At 37.7% G+C, this 24,085-nt stretch overlaps 1 protein-coding gene across 1 annotated transcript in view; it reads right to left on the bottom strand.

Moving 5' to 3' along the window:
• NYAP2 (neuronal tyrosine-phosphorylated phosphoinositide-3-kinase adaptor 2) overlaps window positions 1-24,085 on the bottom strand; it is a 252,007-nt gene that overhangs the window by 1,083 nt on the left and 226,839 nt on the right. The gene's annotated exons all lie outside the window — the stretch shown is intronic.

Here is a 24,085-nt window from a genome sequence, read left to right as displayed (position 1 = left end):
ATTTCTTGAAAGATGAACATTGCACCCTGGTAGGTATATGTGGTCATGTCCTCTGGTAAATCTTCTTTAGAACAGAACTACCGAGTTGCATCTGCCATACAAGGAGAGGAATGTGATCGGGCCACCAATCCAGCATGAGGAAGCTGTGTCTAAGCACATCTACTCTTTGACTTTAAGGGTTAAAATAGCTCAGCTGGAGTCACTGTATTAGATGTTACAATTTTAGCATAAATATCAGCACCAATACTTATATAACGCTTACTCTGTACCAGATCCCATGCTACATACTCTGCGTAATTTCATTCATTCATTCCTCACCATGATGATGCTTTGAAGTAAGTGCTATTCATTAATCCATAAAGATGACTAACATGAGACTTAGAGAGATCTAGTGATGTGCCTAAGCTTACAGAGCCAGCAGATGTCAGAGTCGGGATTGGATCCCAGGAGTTCATTCCTAACACCTTGCCCTTAACAACTACACTATACTGACTTTCAGCGTACATGTACAACTGGGAAGGATCGGGAAGATAAATGAGCACAATGTTCTCAATGTCCAGGTGAGGAAGCCACGGCTTCAAGAAACTGCACACGTTGCCCAAAGCCAGGCAGGTAAGTTTCTGGTGCGAACAAGGCAAGACTGAATTCTCATGATTCGCAATCCTTCATGGAGACAGCAGGATCTAGAGCTAGAAGACAAGAAATCAAACCCTGGATGTATCAAACTCCTCCCTGCAATTGTACTTCCTGGTGTCTTTATCTGAATAGCTGAATGGATCCTATTTCAATTCCAGAAGTCGATATAAGGGTTAACTTGGATAATGAAGGTGAAGTCATTTTTCAAAACACTAAATCATTGCCTAAGTATTGTCACTGCCGCACTGACAAACACGTGGGAGTTTTTCATGCCTGCTCTCTGCCAAGCGTGTGTGAAGAGCTCTGTGTATGTTACCCTGAATCCTCCCAGCTACCCTGAAAGCTAGGATTTATCTACCCAGTACAAGTGAAAAAACAGAGTCTCAGAAAGTAGATCGAGAAAGTACATCTAGGTCTCAGATTACTACATGGGAGACAGACCTCTACCGAACTTGGATCTGTCTGACTCCACAGTGAACACTCTTTCTACTACAGCAGGCTCAATCTACTGAATATTATCTAGAAATTATAATAATAGTTACTGGCATAGGTACTATCATCTCTGGGTGCTACTCAAAAAATACAAACATATTTATGGCTTTAAGGAGGGAATAAAAAGTGTTTATCAAATAAATCCAAATGAACGGCTTGGATTTGGAGTCCAGAAGATGGCACTCGTAGATAAATACCTTGTATATTTGTACCAAAGTTCCTTGAAAGAATGAGCCATGTTTCACAGCCATAGGTATTTTCCTTTTAAATGAAATTCTAGATGTTTATTAAATAGGTTTAACCAGATAATAGGTTTTAATCTAACCAATAGGTTTTTGCACCAGCAGAACATTGCCCAAAATGGCTTGGAATTTTTTCAAAAGATTTCTAATATTTTAGAACTTGATAACCCATGCAATAAAAATACAGTAACTCTATTTGGGTGGAAATACAAGCAAAATTTATTGAGTGACTATAAACTCTTAAAATGGAATTTATAACATAGAATTCCCAGAGGGGAAGCCCCAAATTTTATCCATTAGCAGACCCAACATGCAGAACAGAGTCATTAAGCTCTCAATAAAAGTTTTATGAACGAATAGAAGCCACCATCATTGAACAGTGTTTGTTCACCCTTGGAAAGCTCTCCAGATAATTTTCTTCTCAGTAAAATCTCACTGGGTCTTACACATTCCAATAAAACTGCAAAACCTCCAACTTCTTTAAGGTAGGATATTTACATCACTTCAACATTTGCATTGTATTTACTTCTCCCCACAAATTGGATAATATCTAATCTCGTTTAATATTTAAGAGTGCGAATCAGTACATGTCACTGAAAAATAATATTTTTCCTAAATTGCTCTAACAACAGTATCGCTAATATATTTCAGAGTTATCGTTACATTTTACGCATGTATAACGCATTACATTACCTATAAGTGTGTGTTTTCTGCCAATTAGAAGTTTATACTATATAAGTGTGTCAATTTAAGAATAATCCATTCTTTAAAAATCTAAAAAATAAGTTTAAGAATAAAGGGTTACAAAGCATGATTTTCATGTTCTTTACATTTTTGTTTTAAAATAGTTAAGTGTCCACTTGATTGATCTAATGGTTTCAAATATTAATAGAAGAAAATCAGCTCCTTTTTCTCAGACTGGCTTTTTAATATTAAACTATTTTCTTTTGGTGGCCAGATATATAGTCAATACAAATTCTGTGAGAAAGCACTTGTCAGTACATGAATGAAGGCTAGATATTTTAAAGAGAATTTAAATACACGGTATTAGAAAATAGCCAATTCAAATTTTTTTAATTTCAATATTTTAATAAGTCTGACAAAGAATGCTATAGAATCATCTCATGTTAAGTTGTTGTCAAATATTTTTTTTCTCATTTAAAATACCCAAGAAAATTATTACTGTGTTAAGATGAGATAAATACTTGTTGAATGTGATTCATTTGGTGGAAGGTAAATCTATTTTCCGAGTTTACGTTTAAATAGCATCTGTTTTTCAATATTTCTTTCTGGAGGGTGCACATTCTTTTTAATTCCCGACATTAAACTCCAATGTTACCACTATGGCAATTTACATGGCAGAAAACATGTCTAAAAATTACATTTCACTCTGATAGTAAGATGCTTCAATTTATTAGTTTGTACATAGCAAATAACATGTTAAGTATTTATAGGAGGTGTGTTAAGAATACTACCCATAAAATATTCCATGATTTGTCATGAAATTCTTCAAGACCGGTTTCAATTTAGCTGTAAAATTCCATTTCACTTCAACCTGGAGTTAAAAGAACTCTTGGGTTTGATTTACAACAAGCATACATTAGGAGACAATTGTAAGACAATTGCTCAATTAATACGAATCTCGTTACATCTCTCGGACAACATGATCCGGCAGAGGTAATATTCTTGGCTAATAAGTTGAGGCAGATAAAATCCAGTGAAGTCCCTCCTCAAGGAAGGGAAACATAAATCCTCATCCCTTAGAGCAGGCTACATACAGTGACTTCTTTCCCAAGGATACGGTATGGAAAGAAAGAGGAGGGTAACTTAACCGTGGGAAGCTCTGGCAAACACTATACACAGCACACCAGTCATCGACAACGGGAAGTCATGTGGACTGTATGAACCCTTGGTATGATGTGACGAGAAAGGCACATTGCCTCTGAGCTCCTCCTCTCCGAAACCCGTTAATCCCAACCTAACCATGAGAAAAACACCAAACACAAAATGAGAAATACCCTATAAAATGCCAGTCCAGAAATCCTCAAAACTGTTAAGATCGGCCAAAATAAGGGAAGTCTGAGAAACCGTCGCAATCTAGAGAAGGCAAAGAGACATGATAACTGAAATTGACTAGTGTGGTATCCTGGAAAGGATCCTGAAACAGGTACGTAAAGACTAAGAAAATCCAAGTAATGTGTGGGCTTTAAAAATACGGTTTCAATACTGATACTCAGCAGCAATATAAGATATTTAAAAAAGGGGGAAACTCGGTGTGGGGCATACAGGAACCCTCTGTGCCCTCTTTGCAGCCTCTCTGTAAATGTAAAACTATTATGAAGTTCAAAAGATATATTTTTTAAAAATCACCTGAAGAAACCACATTCATTCCAAATGCTAACTGCAGCTTACCTTGCAATGTTTTTAGACGGAAGCAACACGCTATAATGGAAAAAGTTAACTAACTTGATTGGGATCTTGATTGTTTTATCATACTGAAAAGTCATGTAGTTCTCTGAAGTTGTATGCCCTTCCTATATACATTGTATATATATTGGTACCTAATTCATATACACATAGTATATATATTTGTATATGCTTTATATATATTATGTATATTGGACATACTTTATATACACATTTCATGTATTGCCACATACATCATACTTCACATGGTTATAGGAGGCAATGAACAGAGGCAATTGGATTGGGAAATTGTAAAACCCCAGACACTGTTAATGATCTTATCTACTGATCCTTCAACGCATGCAGAATAACATAAATGTCAAGGAATCTTTAATTTACTTCAATCATTACTTTCTCTAGGAAATAAACTAAGCACTTCCTGATACTGAGTATATTTTATCCAAAGACCAGAAGAATGATGATATGTCAATAATAAATCTCCATATATTTATTTAAAATTATTCAATTTCCAAAATATGAAAACCATAAAGAGATTTTTAAAAAATCGGAAATAAGCATTTCAACGTTAGCACTTCAACACTAAAATGGATACTGGAATAAAATTAATACAGGTAGGCATAGTTCCATTGACTTGATTTTTTTGTGCCTCGTGAGTTAACATGTAAAACAAGCAGTAATTTACCAAAGACTTAAAGGACCAAGCACTGTCGAGCAAGTGTCTCGTTGGCCTTGGAATTAAATGTAACCGTGACTTGTGAATAAAATTTAATTTCTTAAAACAATAGACCCCACACCAGCACTAATTTTCAGATGCTCTCAGGAAAATAAAAAATCAGTTCCATGTTTCCTCACTCTGAGCCAATTTCTCCACCTCCTGTAACCCCTCTTATGGAAAATCACCATTTCCAGCACGGGGGCTGTAAACTTCAATCTGACTGAAAAAGAAGCTTAGAGTCACCAAATTTCTTTGCATGTTCTCTTTACCCTGCAGAAAATTGCCCTGGGAGAGCATGGATGGCATCGGCGGGGCAACAAGGAAGGGAAAGTGTGACTGGAGAAAGGAAAGCTAATTTTTCAGGAATTATGGGAGGCAGTGAGCCTGCTGCCTCCATGCATTCCCTTATCCATAGGTGGGTGTCCTGAGGTCAGCCAGAGCTGTTAGTGCTGTCACTGAAAGTGTTCTTCCTGTCCTTTGGAGTGAGCAAAGAGATGGAAACTCTAAAACATACATAAAAAAATAAACACGTAAGTAACTGTGGCTTTTTTACATCTAACGTCAAGGTAACCGTCAGTGGTTGGCAACATACAACCCACTTCCCAAATACAGCCCGCTGCCTATTTTTGTACAGCTCATAAGCAAGAATTTCTGTTTTGTGTGTTTAAACAGTTGAACAAAACCAAATGAAACCAAAAAAAAACACAAAAGAATGTTTTTTGACACATGAAAATTATATCGAATTCGAGTGGCAGTGTCTATGAACTTCTAATGGGCACCCGGAATGTCCATTTGTGGACGTATCATCCGTGGCTGTGTTCACATTATAAAGCAGAATTACACAGTGGTGACAGAGACCATTCGTGAGGCTCCACAAGGAAGTTATATTGCTTTCTTTCTGATATTACGAGAATTAAACGTATGTATAAAATTCTCCTAACTTTAGATTTTGATGATATTATTTGTAACAATAGCATCTTTGGCCTATCTTTAGCTTTTTTAATAGTTTTTTGCTTCTATTTTTTTTTCCCATCTTTAATTCTGATCTATTGATTGGGTGCTTCTTAAATTATTCCCTTGTCCTCCTCTCTCATTTATCAACAACTTTGACTCAGAACCTCTGCTTTATGAAAGAATTATTAGACAAGTGTATACCTAAGGCTTCTATGGGAACTGCAGATTTTACTTTGGGTGCCAAAATTTCACTTAAAATTTTTTTTAATCTTTATTTTTGAAAGAGAGAGACAGAGTGTGAGTGGGGGAGGGGCACAGAGAGAGGGAGACACAGAATTCGAAGTAGGCTCCAGGCTCTGAGCTGTCAGCACAGAGCCTGACGCGGGGTTCGAACTCACGAACCGTGAGATCATGACCTGAGCTAGAGTCGGATGCCCAACCGACTGCACCACTCAGGCGCCCCACCAAATTTCACTTTAAAATCAGATATATTGATAAAATGAGAGCCACATCTTGGTTTCAGACCTGCTTTTGAATGCAACATCATGGGCATACACCAGCTCCACCTTCTTTTTCTAGATCTGCAGATCCCCTTTATGTATAATCTCTGATCAACTACTAGGCATATGAGAAACATCACATGTTGTTATTTCAAGCCATGTAAGCTATTTGGTTTTATGTATTTGTGCTTGCTTACATGGTCAATTATGTAAAACTCACTAATCAAAAAACAGCCTTACAATTCCGTGGCTTTAAAGACAAAATAGAGGGGCGCCTGGGTGGCTCAGTCCGCTGGGAGTCCAGCTTCGGCTCAGGTCGTGATCTCGTGGGATCGATCCCCACCATCAGGCTCTGTGCTGACAGCTTGCTCAGAGCCTGCAGCCTGCTTCAGACTCTGTGTCTCCCTCTCTCTCTGCCCCTCCCCTGCTCATGCTCTGTCTCTCTCTGTCTCTCAAAAATAAATAAATGTTAAAAAAAATTTTTTTTAATAAATAAATGATTTTATTCCACTTCGGTTCAGCTGAACTCAGCAATATGCCAAGTGTACAAGGTTAAAAAAAAATTATTTCCTACAGTTTTTGAACCTTAAGAGCCATCCGACCTTAAACTCAGCCCTTGATTCCATGGGAGTCACATCCTGGATGTTCTGCAGTTGAGAGCATCTTTCTCAGACTCTAAGGTCTTTGAATCCTTGGGGTCTCAAGGATTCATATCCTTTGAATGGTGAGGTCTCAGCATCCTTGGCCCTTTGGCTCAGGTTAGGTGACCAACCCATGCCCCCCAAACATCGGTATGCATTTGGCATCCCCTGAGAGCTTGTTAAAATGCACATTCTTAGTTAACATCCCCAGAGTCCGACTCTAGGTTCTGCGTGAAGCGGGGCTCAGGTAACGGCACTCAAATGATCCAAAAAGCGTTTAATTCTACTTCAGAAATGCTTCTCAAATCTGTCACCTATATTCACATTTCCAATGTCAGTTTCTTGATTCAGTTCCTGAACTATTGATATGGCGTCTACTGTTGCACGTACAGGTCACTTGTAATCCTGCAGCCACACTTCTGCCCAAGTACTCTCGGTGAGACCCCCACAAAATCATATTACGGCTCCCCACTTCCTCCAGAAAACAGTCAATGCCCCAGACACACCACAGTGAACTTCAACATTGTCTTTTCTGGCTAATTATTTCACTCCATTGTTTACTTTGTACTCTCGTCATACAGGCTATCATAACTCACCCAACACCACAGGCACAAGAGTTGCTTCCATTCTTTAAATCAAGGTATTTCCCCATTCTGGAATTCTCTGCCTCTTTGAACCCTTATCTTTCATGTGAAATCTGATTTATGCTTTTAAAGTCCAGCCAGATGCAGCAAGAATCCAATCCATTCTGAGATCCACTGTGAACTCTGATAGCCATGCTTGCTTACTGCTGGCACAGCATTCATTCATTCATTCATTCATTCATTCTTGAAGTCAGTAGATGTCCTAATGCTATAAATATAGTATTAATTATGAGTTTTGCACAGGATTCTGAAATTCTGGAAAACAGAAATCCTGTTTATGTTATTTTGGTAGCCCTAGAATCTTAAGTCAGTACCCTCAAAGAAGTATCATAATAAATAAAGTTTCTTTGAAATAAATTTTAAAGCGACTAACCTGAGAAGTAGATTTTCTACTTGTTTTTTCTGGTTATAAAAGTAATTTATGCCTATTTTAGCAAATATGGATTATAGTAATTTAAGGGAAAAATCAATTGTGATACCACCACACAAAATGTTAAATATATTTCCTTACATATAAATCATATATACATAATTATAATCATGTATATTTGTAACCACTGTGTATGAACCTAAACATACAAATTATTTTTAACTTATGATTACACTATATATAAAACTTCATCTCCTTGTGTTTTCCTCATTATTATAGTTAGAGTTGTAGACGCTTTTTTCAAGACATGATAACAAAAACAAATTATTCATTATGAATACCTTTACTTTGGTTGGATTTCATTTTTTAAATGCTGTAAGTCACGTTTCAATACTTTATGACATTTTCTTACAGAAATCCTCTCAAAAAGTAACTCCCAAGTCAAGCATCAGACCATTTTAAGGCTTTTGATGCAGATATAGCCTCCTGGTCTTCCAGAAAAATTAAACCATTTTCCATTCCCATAAGCAGTGTGGGATTCATACCCTACTAGCACGGGTTGTGTTACCAAAGACACAAGCAAGCAACAACCCAAAAACCCTATAAATGTTCTGTGTCTAGAAGAACCCTTTGATTTCAACATTTGCTAGTATTAATAGTGAGTTCAATGAGATTGCATATTTCCAAAACTTTTAATAACAGAAAAGTTGATTCATACCCTTAGTTTACTCTTTTTTTTTTTTTGATCTCTAATGAGGTGGTATTTTTACTTACTTTATATTATATATATATTATATTATATATTTACTTACTTTATATTTTTTAAACAATTTTAAACAGGTATTTACATTTTATTTATCCTAATTATTTCCAGTGTCTGACACTTTATAGTCATTTCTGTTATTACAGACAGATGTTTCTAATTTTTCCATAGTCAAATCAATTGATATGTTTCAAAATGCCTCCATTTGTTATTCTTTAAACCCCCTGCCTTTTCAATAATCTATAAATATAATGATTTATATTTTTCAAGTTTATGGCTTCAGCAAACTCTTTAATTCATATTTTACTTAATTTATTTATACTTTTTCTCGTCACTAAAAAATATGTTGCTTAGGAAGGGAAAAATATATTTAAGGTGGAAAATGAGACAAAAGTTAAAACAATGAAGAGACAGATTTTACTTTTTAATTCTTCATGAGCTAAGAACCTACGTTTATTTATTACAAGTATTTAATCAACTGTTCAAGCATATGTTTGTTAATCATAATGGTTTAGTCACATTTTAAATTCTGCACTTCTGTCTTATAATGTCATTTTACAAGGTAGTAGCTGGAATGAAACAATCGTTAAAATATATATATCAATTCTACCTTAAGGAAAATAATGTCTAAGTGAAAAAATTGTTCTTCCCCTTTTCAAATTGCCCTGGTGTAACCATTATCATCTTGAAACATAAATCTACATGCATACTCACATATACACCTAATCAGTCTTTTCCAAGGAAAAAAAAATTCATTTTTCTGCTTCAGATGATGCATATTTTGGACAAATGTAGTCTTCCAGGTTGCAATTTATTACAATGGTCTTCTTAAGTGTTTCACTTAGGAAAATATTTAACAAGTATGTCTAAAAGAATCATTATATTCCCTTAAAAGAAAATAAAAATCTGTTTTGAAGCCTGTCTAGAAGTCTATCACAAGGACATACACATCCACACAAAACACATATACATATGTACATTTCATATATATTCCTGAAGATATATACACACACATTTTATATATGTGTGTATAAAATTATGTATCATACTTTTGTGTATATATGTACTTGCATGTTTTTGCATATATATATATATATATATATATATATAATACATCTATTATTAAATTGTTGAAAATTTCTAGGGATCTCCTGGTTATCATGTTGTTCAAAAAATATAATAATAAAAGTTTTGCTGAAGGAATATATGTGTCGATAATATCACTGAAGAGAAAAAATGGTGACTACAGCTGGTAAAATCTCATATCTTAAGATTATTGATTGAACTCAATGAATGATTTAAAACACTCTTGAATGATTTTCAAAAGTTCTAAAATAAGTTAGCAAGTTGTATTCACCTTTGGTCATGTGGCTTTGGAGCAAAGGACTGTCCCAGTCTCAGGAACAATCATAACATCAACAATGTAATAAGCAGCAACCGTGATTTCTTGTGCATAAACCCTGTTCCAGACTCTCAGCAGACACTTAGCATATATTAATTCTTTTAAAGCTTAATCATTCTATAAGCATGTCTTATTGCTATTCTTTCAATGATAAACTGAGGCTTGAAGAGGTTGAATAGTATCTACAGCATCATATTCCTAATAGAAGGCAGAACAAGAATTGGGATTCAAGACCTAAATACACTAATGTCAAAGTCTATGCCCTTCTCATTACACCAGATTATCCCACAGCTAATTGTGATTAAAGTGGCCCAAACTGGAAACAACATACGCGCGCGCGCACACACACACACACACACACACACACACACACACAGTTATCATGGTACTTTCACTTCACATAGTTAATGACATGGGAAAATATACTAGATTAAATAAAGGTGATAAAGTTTGTTGCTGAAAGATTAAAAGGTTAGAAGATTTATAAATTATCAAAACTTTAGCGGAGAAGTGAAACTTTGACCTTATTATTTGTCATATTTGCCATTTCAGTCATCACCACCACCCTCTCATCATGTTATTGAAATCATGCACACAGTAACCGAAGTGTTTCCTCTCAGTGGGCAAGGCATCATGTGAACATTCACTTGCTTCATTTCACGCTAGCCTCACAATAACCCTGTGATCACCATTTCCAGATGAGAGACTCAAGTTCGCAAGAGGTTAAAGATCACTTAGCAGCCCCCGGAGACAAACTTCATACTGGGTGTGAAAGGGAATTAACAAGGGAGCAGAACACGATAATCTCCCTCCCTGGGTCAGACCTTCAGTCCACCGTGCATGTTCCTTGATCTAACCCACAAGAATACACTCTTAAGGCCTTGGAAAATTGTCATTTGATTATCTTTAACATCCCAGAGTTGAACTGCAAGCCTAGTTCCTCTCTTCTCTTTGCTTTATCTCCCTTTTGGCTTCCTTCTTAAAGATACGATTACTGAAACATTTAATGTAAAGGGATGGGGCATCCTGATTGGAGATGTGTCCAAGTGGACACAATTTCCGTAACAATTTCAATAACAATAAGAATGACGATTTGTTACTCGCTGTATAAACATCCATCTCATCTCCCTTCCAAACCTCTTACTCACTGGTAGGACTTCCACACAAGTACGTGCTGAGCATGTATTATTACCTGCTACGGACACTGCCTCAAGCCAAGTCCCTCCCTCTGGAGATAGTTTTCTGGTTGTTTCATCAACCACACTGCAATTCATTTCAATAAACACCTTTTTTCTCCCTTTCATGGTAGCAGACAATGTAGTAATCCTTCTGCACACACGTCTGCTTCTCTAGGTATATTCACAAGTATGGTGAGTTACTGGTATCTCTTGAATGAGTGGCAGGAATGTTAGCTGATTCAATGAGTTGCATTTGGACAAAAAGCCCAAGGAAAAAAGGTGCATCGTGGAAAAAGGCCAGGGATGCTAATTGCATCAAGCCATCATTTTACAAATTCTTTGCTGTAGCCAAATTTTAGAGAAGAATAAAATTTCAACATGCAGAAAACGGAAGGTTTGAAACATTGCAAATGCATCACGTTTCCATATTACAAGATGACAACTAAAAGCAAAAAGCAAGTTGTCAGAATTGGGTGTTAACTTTGTATCTCTTATGAAGACACGCAAAATGCAAATTGGCAATTGTACGTAATTTAGTGCCTGTTTCCTGGTGAAAGGCTTGTCAAACATATAATGGAAACCTCTCTAGTTCATCTAGATGTGAATGACATGGTATTTGCATCTTTATACAGGTACACAGGGCATATCTACACATGTAATAAGTGGATTCTTCTGTGCAAGGATACAGAAAAATGGCTGAGACACGATGACAATATTGTATGAGAAATAATTGATTTTTGATATAATTCTCAAGCCTCTGAAATTTCCTTAAAGTTGCTGTATTAAAATGTATATAAAGTAGTGAAGGACATCTAACGTAAGCCTAAATGATATATAATGTAATATATGACATTCATATATCAAAATGCAAGACGAGGCTTTTCAGAGAAAAGCTGATTCATGTCACATATAAAAAGTATTATGTCAGGGCACGTGGGTGGCTCACTCGGTTAAGCATCCAACTTCGGCTCAGGTCATGATCTCACGGTTTGTGGGTTCAAGTCCCATATCGAGTTCTGTGCTGACAGCTCAGAGCCTGGAGCCTGCTTCCGATTCTGTATCTCCCTCTCTCTGCCCCTCCCCTGCTCACACTCTGTCTCTGTCTCTTAAAAATAATTAAACATTAAAAAAACTTATGTAAAAAATTATGTTTATGTCCATAGGCAGAACCATGCATACTCTTAAAAGTATATAATATGATGTAATGTAATAGAATAATTAATAACATACTTATATTAGATAATATATAATTAATACATCAACCACAATAGAATATGTAAAATATTATATAATAATAAAATAATTTAAAATAACATAAAATATATAAATATATTATACAAAAATACATATATTATTTTTGATTCAGCTTTGTATTATTTTATGCTCATAAAGTCTTTGCCCTTGGAAAGTAAAAAGGCTATTAAAAATTGTGATACATTTTTCCCAATTAAAAAGACACAACATATTTCTCAGCAATTAAACCTAATAATGACTACAGATACAATTTCAGCTGTTAATTGATTAAACTAATTGTTTGTAATAAAGGGAAAAAAAACCCTCTGAGCAGGTTTCAGAATTAATTTATGTTTTTAAATGAGCAAGAAGTTTATAAGTAGAATGCCTTAAAGAGACATTCCCTTAAGGAGCAAACAGTATTAGAAGATAAAATTCAATTACAAGAAGTGTATTGATGTTTTTCACTAAGTATATTCTCTTAATCACTTACATTAGCATTAATGTAATTTCAAGTTTAATTTCATTACAAAATATTGGCTTTTAATAGCGCATATGGACTTGACCACAGATAAATTAAGGAGAGTCACATCTCAGTAAACATTTGTTTTATCTAGAAAAAGAGAGGGAGTTTCACAGGCAAGCAGAATATCATAGTCCTCAAGGAACAGACTTTAATAATAATCTCTGGAATAGCTTACAATCATTTTTAGTTCTTATAACTTTGAATAAAGCTGGGAAAGTACATAAAATATATTTTTTTTCTCCACCAGAAAGCATTGCCCAATATGAGCACCCCTCTGTTATAAAGGAGAAACACACTTCTGATCCCAACAATTCTGAAGCCAGCCTTGTTACTGACTATCTCCGGGCAAGTCAGTTCACTCGTATTGGCCTCAGGTTAGAAAGAACCACAGGGCACACAGTAAAATGCAGGGCCGCATGGGGCTCATAGCTGTATTTCATATAAAGTGCACGATATCTTACATTTTTGAGCCGATGTGAAAAAAGGAAAATCAGTAGATTGCATGTTAAAAGAGAGAAAGAGAGGGGAAGGGGGAGACAGGTGCCTCTAGATTTTGGGGTTCTCCTGAAAAATCAGAGAAGCCTGGCCACAGTTGGTGGAGGTGAGTTTTCTCCCCTCTCTTTACGTAGGCTTATCTCTTTCACTTCAACCCGGTCCCCGTTTTTATTCCATGCTGAAGCAAAGTGCCAGTTGCCACTTTACATGTTACTGGTAATGAAATTTTTAAGAGGAGAAAAATATTTGCTGTACCGCTGATTCTATCAAAGTGAGCAAGCATTATTAATTCCTGCCAGGCAGCTGCAGGCATCGGGGTCTGTGTCTCCCTAACTGTGCCATTTAAATAAATCTCCTTTCATTCTGTGATTCCATGTCTGGGCCACACGGACCTAAAGCTCGAGGCCTTTCATCCCACCTCCTGGCTAGCCCCGACTCCTCAAGTAATCAAAGTCAGCCTTGTAATTTTGACCATAAGTGCATTGGACTCTTCTATTTGCATTTTCTCAGAAGAGGTCGGCCAATACCTTTTAGCCAAATTCATTCAACTCTTCACGTGGTCGGTACGGAAAGGCAGGAAAAACCCATCGCCTCATATGAGAAACCCAAAATCAACCCAACAGCGAAAGGTCCCCTTGTAGCGTATGATCGACCAAGCTCAAGAGACAGGTGCTTTCCCTGCTGCCTTTGCTTCTTCCACTGGCTTCTTCCTTCTCTTCTGTTTACTCACTGCCCAGAAAGACCTCCTTCAGAAGGGCTACGAATGCAACAGAGGCTCAGCTAACTGCTGTTTGGGACAGGCATGTCCTGTGGAAGATGTGCTTGACAGAGAAACGCACAAGGGTTTCCATGCAAGGCTCAAACTGAACGTCTTGACATCTAATTTCCAGGATTAACGGCTTTTATTTGCTGGTAATACACTTCTCATGAGGGCAGTTGGATGCAATCAGCTAATGTTTGAAAACTGGAAGGAATTTCTTATTAAATGGTAATTAAAGTGTTAACCATTGAGAAGGCCACCTAGTTTAAAAACCAAATCCATATGCACAAAGTCTCTTCTAAATCAATACTTGCAAAGCTTCTAGTGTTCATCCTGTTCATACGCTCTTTCATCCTGGAAGTGACTTGAGTTATTACCCAGAAAATGACTGTTCCATCCCCCAGCATTCCCAGCACCCACCTTCCAGAGAATCATGTGTGGGCCACAGTATCATTCCCTTCTGTACATAAGGACTGTTTATGTTCAAAAGTGGAATCAAATCGAAGATTTAAAGCAGTAAAGTCCTTGCTGGAAATTATTCCAGGATTGTCCTTGTGCCTCTACCCTGGTTGACAAGTCACTAAGAAAGAGGGGTGATGACTGCTATTGTACATCCGTGTCCCTAGAGAATGGCTTTCATCACGCCATTTATCTGCCTAGAAACGTCAAAGGGCTCCCATTGTCAGAGCATTATGGCTACATAAGTTAGGTTGTTATTGAAATGTGTGGACCTGATGGTCATGTCTGTTTTCATGATCTCATTGCTTACAACTCCTTCCTATGAACTCTGGGCTCCCATATCACTCCCAAGGCAAATCATATGATGATTTCTCTCAGTCAAGGACATCTTTAGATGTCCGAAGATGTGATACGCCTATTACTTTTGAAAATATGAGGAATCCTTCTTGACATGCTGTTCTGAGAGCCTGAAGAAATAACCAACACCTTCAGAAACCCATGATTTCATAACAACTAAAATGACAACTTTTCCTCTCCCCAGGTCAGGTGCATAGACCACTCAGAAATAAAATACAAGTGGGGGAAGAAATGAAAATCACAAAGACTAGGGGGGAGAAGGAGGATATGGGTGTCTTGTAATAGTTTGTAGCTGCTAGAGGGTTCAAATGGAATTGAGGTGGCCTAAAAATCCTACTACTGTTTTCATTTCTTATTTCCCACTTTTTAAAAATGTTTATTTAGTATTTTTAAAAAAATTGATGTTTATTTTTTTGAGAGAGAGACAGTTCTAGTGGGGTAGGGGCAGAGAGAGAGGGAGACACAGAATCCAAAGGAGGCTCCAGGCTCTGAGCTGTCAGCACAGAGCCCGACATGGAGCTCAAACCCACTAACTCCCAGGTGCCCCTAAAGTGTTTATTTACTATTTTTGAGAAAGAGAGAGAGAGGGAGGGAGATAGAGAGAGCACAAGTGGGGGAGAGCAGAGAGAGGGACACAGAGGATCCAAAGAGGGTTTTGTGCTGACAGCAGAGAGCCTGATGTGGCGCTCGAACTCACAGACCACAAGGTCATGAGCTGAGCTGAAGTTGGACGCTTAGCCGACTGAGCCACTCAGGCGCCCCTCTTCTTTCCCATTGAAACTGCTCTTCCTATGGTTCTCCACACCTGCTAACATAGAGATAATTCTAAATGCATTGGCTATCTTCTAGTAGAATAATCATGTATTATTCATGAAAGACCTTATAATTTCTCATGGCTGTACACAGGACCACAACAGCAAATAGTAAAGAGTCTGTTTTATTTTTCTTGAAATACAACTCTCAAGCAGTTTGTGACTACGGTGGGATTCTAAACCTTTTCTATTACTTATCTATCGCCGTTTCTGGAAAAGAGCATGTGGCCAATAAGTGTTCATTTTCTTTCTCCTCCTGTCTCACAGATTAAGTATCTGAGGCTCACCAGAGTTACAGTGCTGTCCAAAGAGGTACCACCAGGCAACAGAATAGCCAAATCTAACTCTAGAATCTTCAGTGCCCCACTGCTTCTCTCTGAATTCAGTAACCCCTCAGCAATTCCGAAGACTTTAGACCCCGCTGTTTTCAATCCATGCCTGCTGTCATGATTTGTGCATTTATATCTACAATAATTACTTACTGAAGACCTACATACTCCCTTCTAGTTACAAAGGACCTTGTAACTAAATTCTATGCATCTCTCTCAAGACAGACTGATATAAATCTTTCATGCATGATCTCTCTTTTCCCTCCATCCCTCACCTACCAGCCGGAGGCAGTAGATTCAGTCGAAGGTACAGATGTTCTCAGGAATAACAGAGCTCTACTTTGGGAGAAGCCCAGGTTTGTCCCCAAATCAGAACAGCCATCGACCAGGAACATCCATGTTGAATTTGTGTGACAGAGAAACACTATTTCAGGGGAAAAATACTAAAATTTTGGGCTATGCCTGTTATGGCAGCTTAGCTACTCAATCCATAATCACAAATGTAAAAAAGCACACAAAGTGTGAAGAAGTGTATTATTATTTTACAACTTGTATTCTAGCTAGTTTGTTCATGTGGCCATATCCAGATCTAGGGTTCAATGTCTCAGAATGATATTTTCCAATACTTTACATCTTACTTTTAAAAAGACTTCTATGGATGGGGGTGCCTGGGTGGCTCAGTCAGTTAAGTTTCCAACTTCGGCTCAGGTCATGATATCACGGTTAGTGAGTTCGAGCCCCGCATTGGGCTCTTTGCTGACAGCTTGGAGCCTGGAACCTGCTTCAGATTCTGTGTCTCCTTCTCTCTCTGCCCCTCCCCCACCCATGCTGGCCCTCTCTCTCTCTCTCTCTCCCTCTCTCCTCTCTCTCTGTCCTTCCCCACTCATGCTTTCTCTCTATCTCTTTCAAAAATAAGTAAACATTAAAAAAATTTAAAAAAGGACTTCTATGGATGGATACATATCTAATTATGGAAATGATATGCAACATACTAATGAGATACTCTATATACTTTTTTTTTAATGAACGTGTGGGTTCAGAATTACAAAACAAACCGTAGCTAATATCCATTAGTAGTTTTCAGGGAATAAAATTGCATTGGAAGGGACATTAGGGAAGTTATAAACAGTCTCAACTTTCCACTTTTAAAAATAAGAATGCTAGTCTCTATTACAATTTGATTATGTATAGAGGCCAATAAAATATATCATATCTTTATAAAAAGTTATATAAGTAAAAGGTGTTATCTCTGTCATTTACACATTTATGTTCATAAAATTAAAAATAGTCTTGAATTAAAAATTATCTTTGGACACCTGGATGGTTCAGTCGGTTCAGTGTCTGACTCTTGATTTGGCCTCAGGTCATGATCCCAGGATCATGGGATCGAACCCCTCCTCGGGTGCTGAGCTGGGTGTGGAGCCTGCTTAAAATTCTCTCTCTCTCTCTCTCTCTCTCTCTCTCTCTCTCTCTCTCTCTCCCTCCTTCCCTCCCCCATGCTCACATGCTTTTTCTCCCTAAAATAAAAATTAAAATAATAATACTAATCTTGAGAAAATGGAGCCCTACAGCTCTAGAAAAATGCAAATTATTGTCAGTAGAGTAATTCAGGAGTGGTGTCATATTTGGGACTCATGGTAAGACAGTCTGTGAATGAATAGCAACCCCTTGCCAATGTAAGAAAACCCCACACCTTACAAGGCAGGGCCTTTTCGACTAGAGCTTTTCCATACTTTTAAATCTGAGCAACCTTTTAATCTCTGTCAAAGATATATTTGGTTAATGAGGGAGAGACGTATTTTGTCAAGCTTCATAACAACTTTTAGAGGCTTCCATTGACCTTCTGACTAGAGGTACTGGAGCTCCTGAGAAGCTGTCCTGCTGTAGCCAAACACTCACTCATGACTTCTAAGACAAGGGGAAATGTTACGAGGTAGACCGGACATGAGAGTATGTCAAAAACAACGTTGCCTGCTCGATACGTCATCTCATCTCATGTCTCCATTTAAATTCACTAAAAGCACTGTGATCATTTCTATGTTACAGGTGAGGAAACTAAGGTTCCAGAGCAGGGTGGTGACAGGCAGAGAGTTTTCAGGGTTGATGGACTTCACACCATCTATCTACACGCAGGAGAGTTCTTGAGAAGTAGAAAAAAGAGTCAATAATAAAACTGATTTGAAAAAATTTAAAACCATTAGAAATTACACTCTGAAGTAAACATGTGTTACCAATGTGTTTCCAGTTTGTAAATATCGTTTTGAGGGGCACCTGGGTGGCTCAGTCGGTTAAGCATCTGACTTTGGCTCAGGTCATGATCTCATGGTTTAGGGGTTCGAGCCCCGTCTCGGGATCTCTGCAGTCGGTGTGGTGCCTGCTTGGGATTCTCTGTCTCCTTCTCTCCGCCCCTCCCCCACTCTTTTTTTTTTTCTTTCTCTCTCAAAAATAAATGAACATTTAAATAAATAAATAAGTTTTGAGTTACATTAGATAATCAACAGAATTACATAATTCAATATAATTATTATATGCTTTAATGAACATTATAGGCAAAAATTTTTAAAAGTATCCAAATACTGTATCATATATAGTACAACTTCTTACTTAGTGCACTCACTTTTTTTTCCTAGTATCATGATTTCAAATTATACAGTATTACTAATGTTTTCTTTTCTGTTTTTTTTTTCTGAAACAAGTATTTGCTTTTTTAAAACATTCTTCCAAAATGAGAACATGCCTCCAAAAACAATTGTAATGATGTCCACACTTGTCAAGCTACATTTTTCCCTGAACACAACTTGCCAAGTTTCTCATATAATGTATTTAGTATCTTTCTCTTAGCTGGGACAGAAATGAAATAATTTATTCATTGTCCTTTGAGGACTGAGCAATGATAACAAAACCAATGATGTTGTCGAATCCATTTTGTCATAAATTACCATTATCCTATACTCTTTAGAACTATAATTACAACTCATCTTAATTACCACAATTTTTCAGATAAGACACCTGAGTCAGAGAGGTTAAATAATTTGTCCATGGAATTTAGCGAGGGGATAATTGAGCTAGGACTAGACTCAAAGACCCTGCATATCTGCACATTTACAACCAATCATACCATGTTCGTGAGCAATGAGTTTCATAAATAATATTCTGGGAGGATGCCTCTGGGTCCCCAAAGCTTATATTTCATATCTTATCATGCAATTCAAAACCATATAGGATTCTGGAAAGAAACAAACGGTCATTATGTTTACTTTTACTCATTTAAGAAAATGCTACAAATTAAATGAAAAGTTGCCTTCCTCCCATGAAATTTTAGAAAAAGCTCTGAAAGAACTTGACCTTTGAAAATGGAAGCCATTAGTTTGTTCCAAGTTTTGAGAAGAGCCATGGGCACTCTTTCACCATTAGTAAACAATGACTAATGAAAATCATTAATGCAACCTATGCAGCTTGTGAAAAAAAACATATCTTGCCAAATGATATGAGAAGGCAGTCACGGATAACCATTCATTTTACTCTAGAAATGAAGTGCCATATCGTTTCTCTTCTGTCAGCATGTAAGCCTGGAGTTTTGCCCCTCACTGCTCTAAATACAATCTACTCTAAGATCAGAATGTTATGAAAAATGTAACTCCCAGATTGTATTCCCATTTGAGTTCTCTAAATCCTGGTGACCCCCGTACCCTTGGCAAACATCCACAAATCTTCACCCCCACTGGAACCCAATAGAACCTCTGTTTCTTTCTCCACATATCACTCCCAAGAGACCCTACAAAGAGATCGGACTCGGGATATGGGATGTAACATATGTCCCACGTGTCGATTGACTAATAGCAAATATAGACAGCTTCTTGGTCTCAGTAGCAAAAGGAGAAAAAATACAGAAAGCAATGACAGGTCAGGAGTTGTGGTCATAGGACAAAGCTTCTGGACTGAGGGTAACTTTCCATCCCACACCCTGTGCTGACTCACTTTGCCCGTCTGTAGCTTCTCCAAAAATGACATACTTCACTGCTGCCCTCTGCACACTCACCAGTAACAGCCCCAAGGGGCAAGTGTGAACACAAATATTTCTTCTCAAGTACTCCAGGTGTGCGAACCTTCCCCACTCCCCACCAAAGATTCCACATAAAAGATTAATTAATAATCTCTAAGACTATTTTTAGGTTAAGTTCACAAAGCATTTTATTTGCAAACACCAGAAAATATAGTCCTTCTACACAGGTCATGTCAGGATGCCTTTTAAACCTCCAAACCCATACAACCTAATAGACATCCAACGCCTCAAATTCTCTGCAAGTTACCCTCTCTTGAAGACACTGGTGTCCTCATCCAAGTCTTGCTAGGAGAAATGGGAGGTTTTCATTCACCTTCGCTTCTTCTCTCTACCCAGCAGCTCTCAGAGCAGGAAGCCAGTTACTAAAACTGTAATGGATCCAACTTAGGAAAATTAAGACCCTGAGCTTTGTGACTTCACCATGCTTCCTCAGCCTTCAATGGGTCCGCTGCTCACCACACAGCAAATCCGTGAGCTTCAGCTCACGTGACAGAACAGTGACAGAACACCATTCAGCTCAGTGACAGAACACCTGCTTTGTTATTATGCCCAATATTAAGGGGGGAACAGAGAACTATGGGTGACGAGTACAGAAATGGTTGAAGAGCCCTTTGGCATTTCCCCTCCCTGCCAAGGAAGAAAGGTTGGAAGTCCAACGGCTGGGGTCCCCACTGTTTTTGCTTTGCCACACTCGTTCCTCAAAGAAGACTGAGCTTTCTAACTATCCCCTTTTTCTAAGAACTGCTCATCAGTCCTACAATTCTAGTACCAAAAGGGTTGCCTGATCACAGCCTAAGATGGTGATTTGATTTACAAGTGTCTATAACTCCTATCACTGCCTGGAAGGAGTGTAGTTTGTTATTGATCCATAGTGATAATCCAGGGATGGTGTTTATTTTTCTAAAGAGATTGTTACAAGCAGTCCAAATGCCTTTTAGGAAAATTGACTTTAATCCAGATCTCTGTCATTCCGAAATGTATTTTAAAATTCCAAAATATATTTTAAAATTGCAACTTGTTCTCTGATTCTGCCAACGTGATTGCCAAAAGCCTCTGGTAAGATTTTTGGAGAAAATACTAAAATCATTTTCTGAGGAAGAGATACACTAAGTCAATAGCACCCCTGTGTGGCAGTACAAGGGCATACAAATGATAATTAAGGCCATCATTTTATAAGGGCCTTTACAACATTTTCTTCCCATAAAATTATATTTATAAAGGCCTAAAGACCCATCGACAAATCCTTTCGCTTGCCTGTGGGCAGAGCCAGACTAGTATCGGCTCATCAATTTGGGAATCTGCTATGGTTTTAAAGGTCTCCAAAGGGAAGATTTCACGACCTCTCCCAGTAAAACATTCCAGGATTTTCCTCTCTGGTCTCATAAAAATACTTTATACAACAGCATCCACCCATTTCCTCTAGTTAAACCTGCCTCTTGGGTTGAGATGAGAAACAGATGATCTCCATCCTTTATTCCTTGGCGGCCATGTATATCGTTAAAGCCGTGGAGAGGGAACCATAGCAAAGTTGTTTGAAACGGATTTGGTCAGAGGAACTCATCATGGTTTATCTACAAATCCTTCCAAGGTAGGACCCACAATTACCAGGTCCACCGTTCAGAGCAGAGGGTGTGTTTTCGAGGGCCAGAAGGTGCCAGGCAGAGCTCTTCATCTGAAGAGTGTTTCAGCTTTCCCTTATACAAGGTGAATCCCTGCGCCCTCCAACTCTGCATAGTTCTTGACTCTTCAGAGGAGGTCCTCAAACTGGCTTTAAACAAAGGATCTTTTCTTTTAATATGTACTTATCTTTGAGAGAGAGAGACAGAGAGAGACAGAGTGCAAGCAGGGGAGGGGCAGAGAGAAGAGACACAGAATCTAAAGCAGGCTCCAGGCTCAGAGCTGCCAGCATAGAGCCCGACATGGGGATCGGACTCACAGACTGTGAGATGATGACCTCAGCCAAAGTTGGATGTTCAACCGACTGAGCCACCCAGGTGCCCCTAAACAAGAGATTTTTGAATCATAGCACCTACTAAGTTGACCTTTTTGCACCACACATCATCCGACAGTGGGACAGAACTACAAAATGTCATGTTTCTTTCTTTCAATCTTCCTTTGTTCTTCTTTAAAGTGTAGCACTATTATACATTTTCTATTACTGAACTGAAGGCTACTTTACATTTTCTTCATTTAGCACTTTAAATATTAATGAGGTTTTGATTTATTTTCTGTTATTCACTTTAGCACTTCCCTATGATTTTCAAAGTCTATCCAGTATGTGTGGGACATCTGTTTTCATAGGGCTGACATGAGAGGACCAGTCTTCTATTTTTTGTTTTCTTTCTTTCTTTCTTTCTTTCTTTCTTTCTTTTTTCCCCCATCGATTACTATTTTGTTATTGCTGTTACTTTGGGAATAAAAAAATGTAGATTTCTATTTATATCACAAGATAAGGTCTGTTTTAATAATCGAGTCAGTGTAAAGATTAGCTTTGCCTTGTATTTTTCCACGGTAGTGAATTTTTAAAGATGAATTAAACATCATGATATCTTACTGTGGTAGGTAAAGATGTAATATGCAGATATTTAATTGGGGTCCTTTAATTTTAAAACAACACAGTATAATAAATGCCAAGTTCATACTCCATAATGACTTTCTGTCTTTTCTCTAAAAAGGAAAAAAGATAGATTCATGGAAGAAGAGAGATTCAATGCCTGTTCCATAAGTGCATGTACTATGTTTTATGCTTGCAGATAGATAATACATATTGGAAAAAAACAACCAACTGCTTCTCTTATCTAAAACCTTATTATAAATTAAATATGAGCCATTATTCATTTCATAGTTGGTTAGTGTTTATACTTGTCTTTAATCTTATTCTATAATGTCTGTATTAATGTATATTCAATCTATCTTAACCTAAATGAGCAAAAAAAAAAAAAAGGTGGGGCGGCAGTGGGGATACAGCATCTTTTTTTATTATTATTCATTCATATTTAAGCAGTCCCCAGCACGGAAGTCTGTACTCTCAAGATTTCCAATCCAAATAAAGGCTGTATTTTAACTTTGAAATTCCTCTTCCCCCCTCTAGTGGTGATGAGCGGTACAAAACATTTGTGCTCGGTATTTGAGGCTGATCCATACAAGAAAAAACATGGCATGGGGAGTGACTGGAAAGGGTTAAAAAATCCCAGATTTGCCATTGCTAGCTATGTAAACTTGAGACTTGACCTTTTGTTTTTCAGTTTTCTCATCAGACGTAGAGCGTAACGATGCAATTTGCAGACTCATTGTGATGGTCACAAAGGAAAATGTAAAGTCAAATCTATTTAGAAATTGATCAATGTTTTTTTTTTCCCCTTTTTTAAAAATAAAATGCAAGAGGCAAAATGTACTGAATCCGTGGATTTGGTCTTGTGGTGAACAGACTCCAACAGAGCCTCCCCGATCCCTCCCTCCTGGTACCGAGTATTTAATGTTTTTTTTATTTTATTTTATTTTTGAGACAGAGAGAGGCAGAGCATGAGCAGGGGAGGGGCAGAGAGAGAGGGAGACACCGAATCAGAAGTAGGCTCCACGCTCTGAGCTGTCAGCACAGAGCCCGACGCGGGGCTCGAACTCACAGACTGTGAGATCATGACCTGAGCCGAAGCTGGACGCTTAACCGACTGAGCCACCCAGGCGCCCCACCGAGTATTTAGAATAGAAAAACAGCCTTTATCAAGTGATCCAACATCATGTTGCCAGTCATGGAACATTGTGTGCCATGTGATTCTCTGAGAAGACCTTCACAAGTGGTCTTCTGGCTCAAAATGTTTAACTAACTCTAGTCACAAAGGAACAATCAGATCAAAACTAAGGGTCATTCTGAAAAACAAAACAAAACAAAACTGTTCTAGAGTGAAAATTTCGGCACAGTGAAAAATCATCGCAGCTCAGAAATACTCCTAATGAAAAGTAATTTTTAAAAAGACTATGAAAACTGAATGTAATATGTGATGCCAGGTTGGACCCTGGATTGGGGAAGGGCATAGTATTGGGACACTCGTAGAGATTTGAAAATCGGCTTTATATGAGGCCATAGTAT

The sequence above is a fragment of the Panthera leo genome, chromosome C1, assembly GCF_018350215.1.
Source record: "Panthera leo isolate Ple1 chromosome C1, P.leo_Ple1_pat1.1, whole genome shotgun sequence".
NCBI classification, from domain to species: domain Eukaryota; kingdom Metazoa; phylum Chordata; class Mammalia; order Carnivora; family Felidae; genus Panthera; species Panthera leo.
This window is presented reverse-complemented; position numbering and strand designations above follow the sequence as displayed.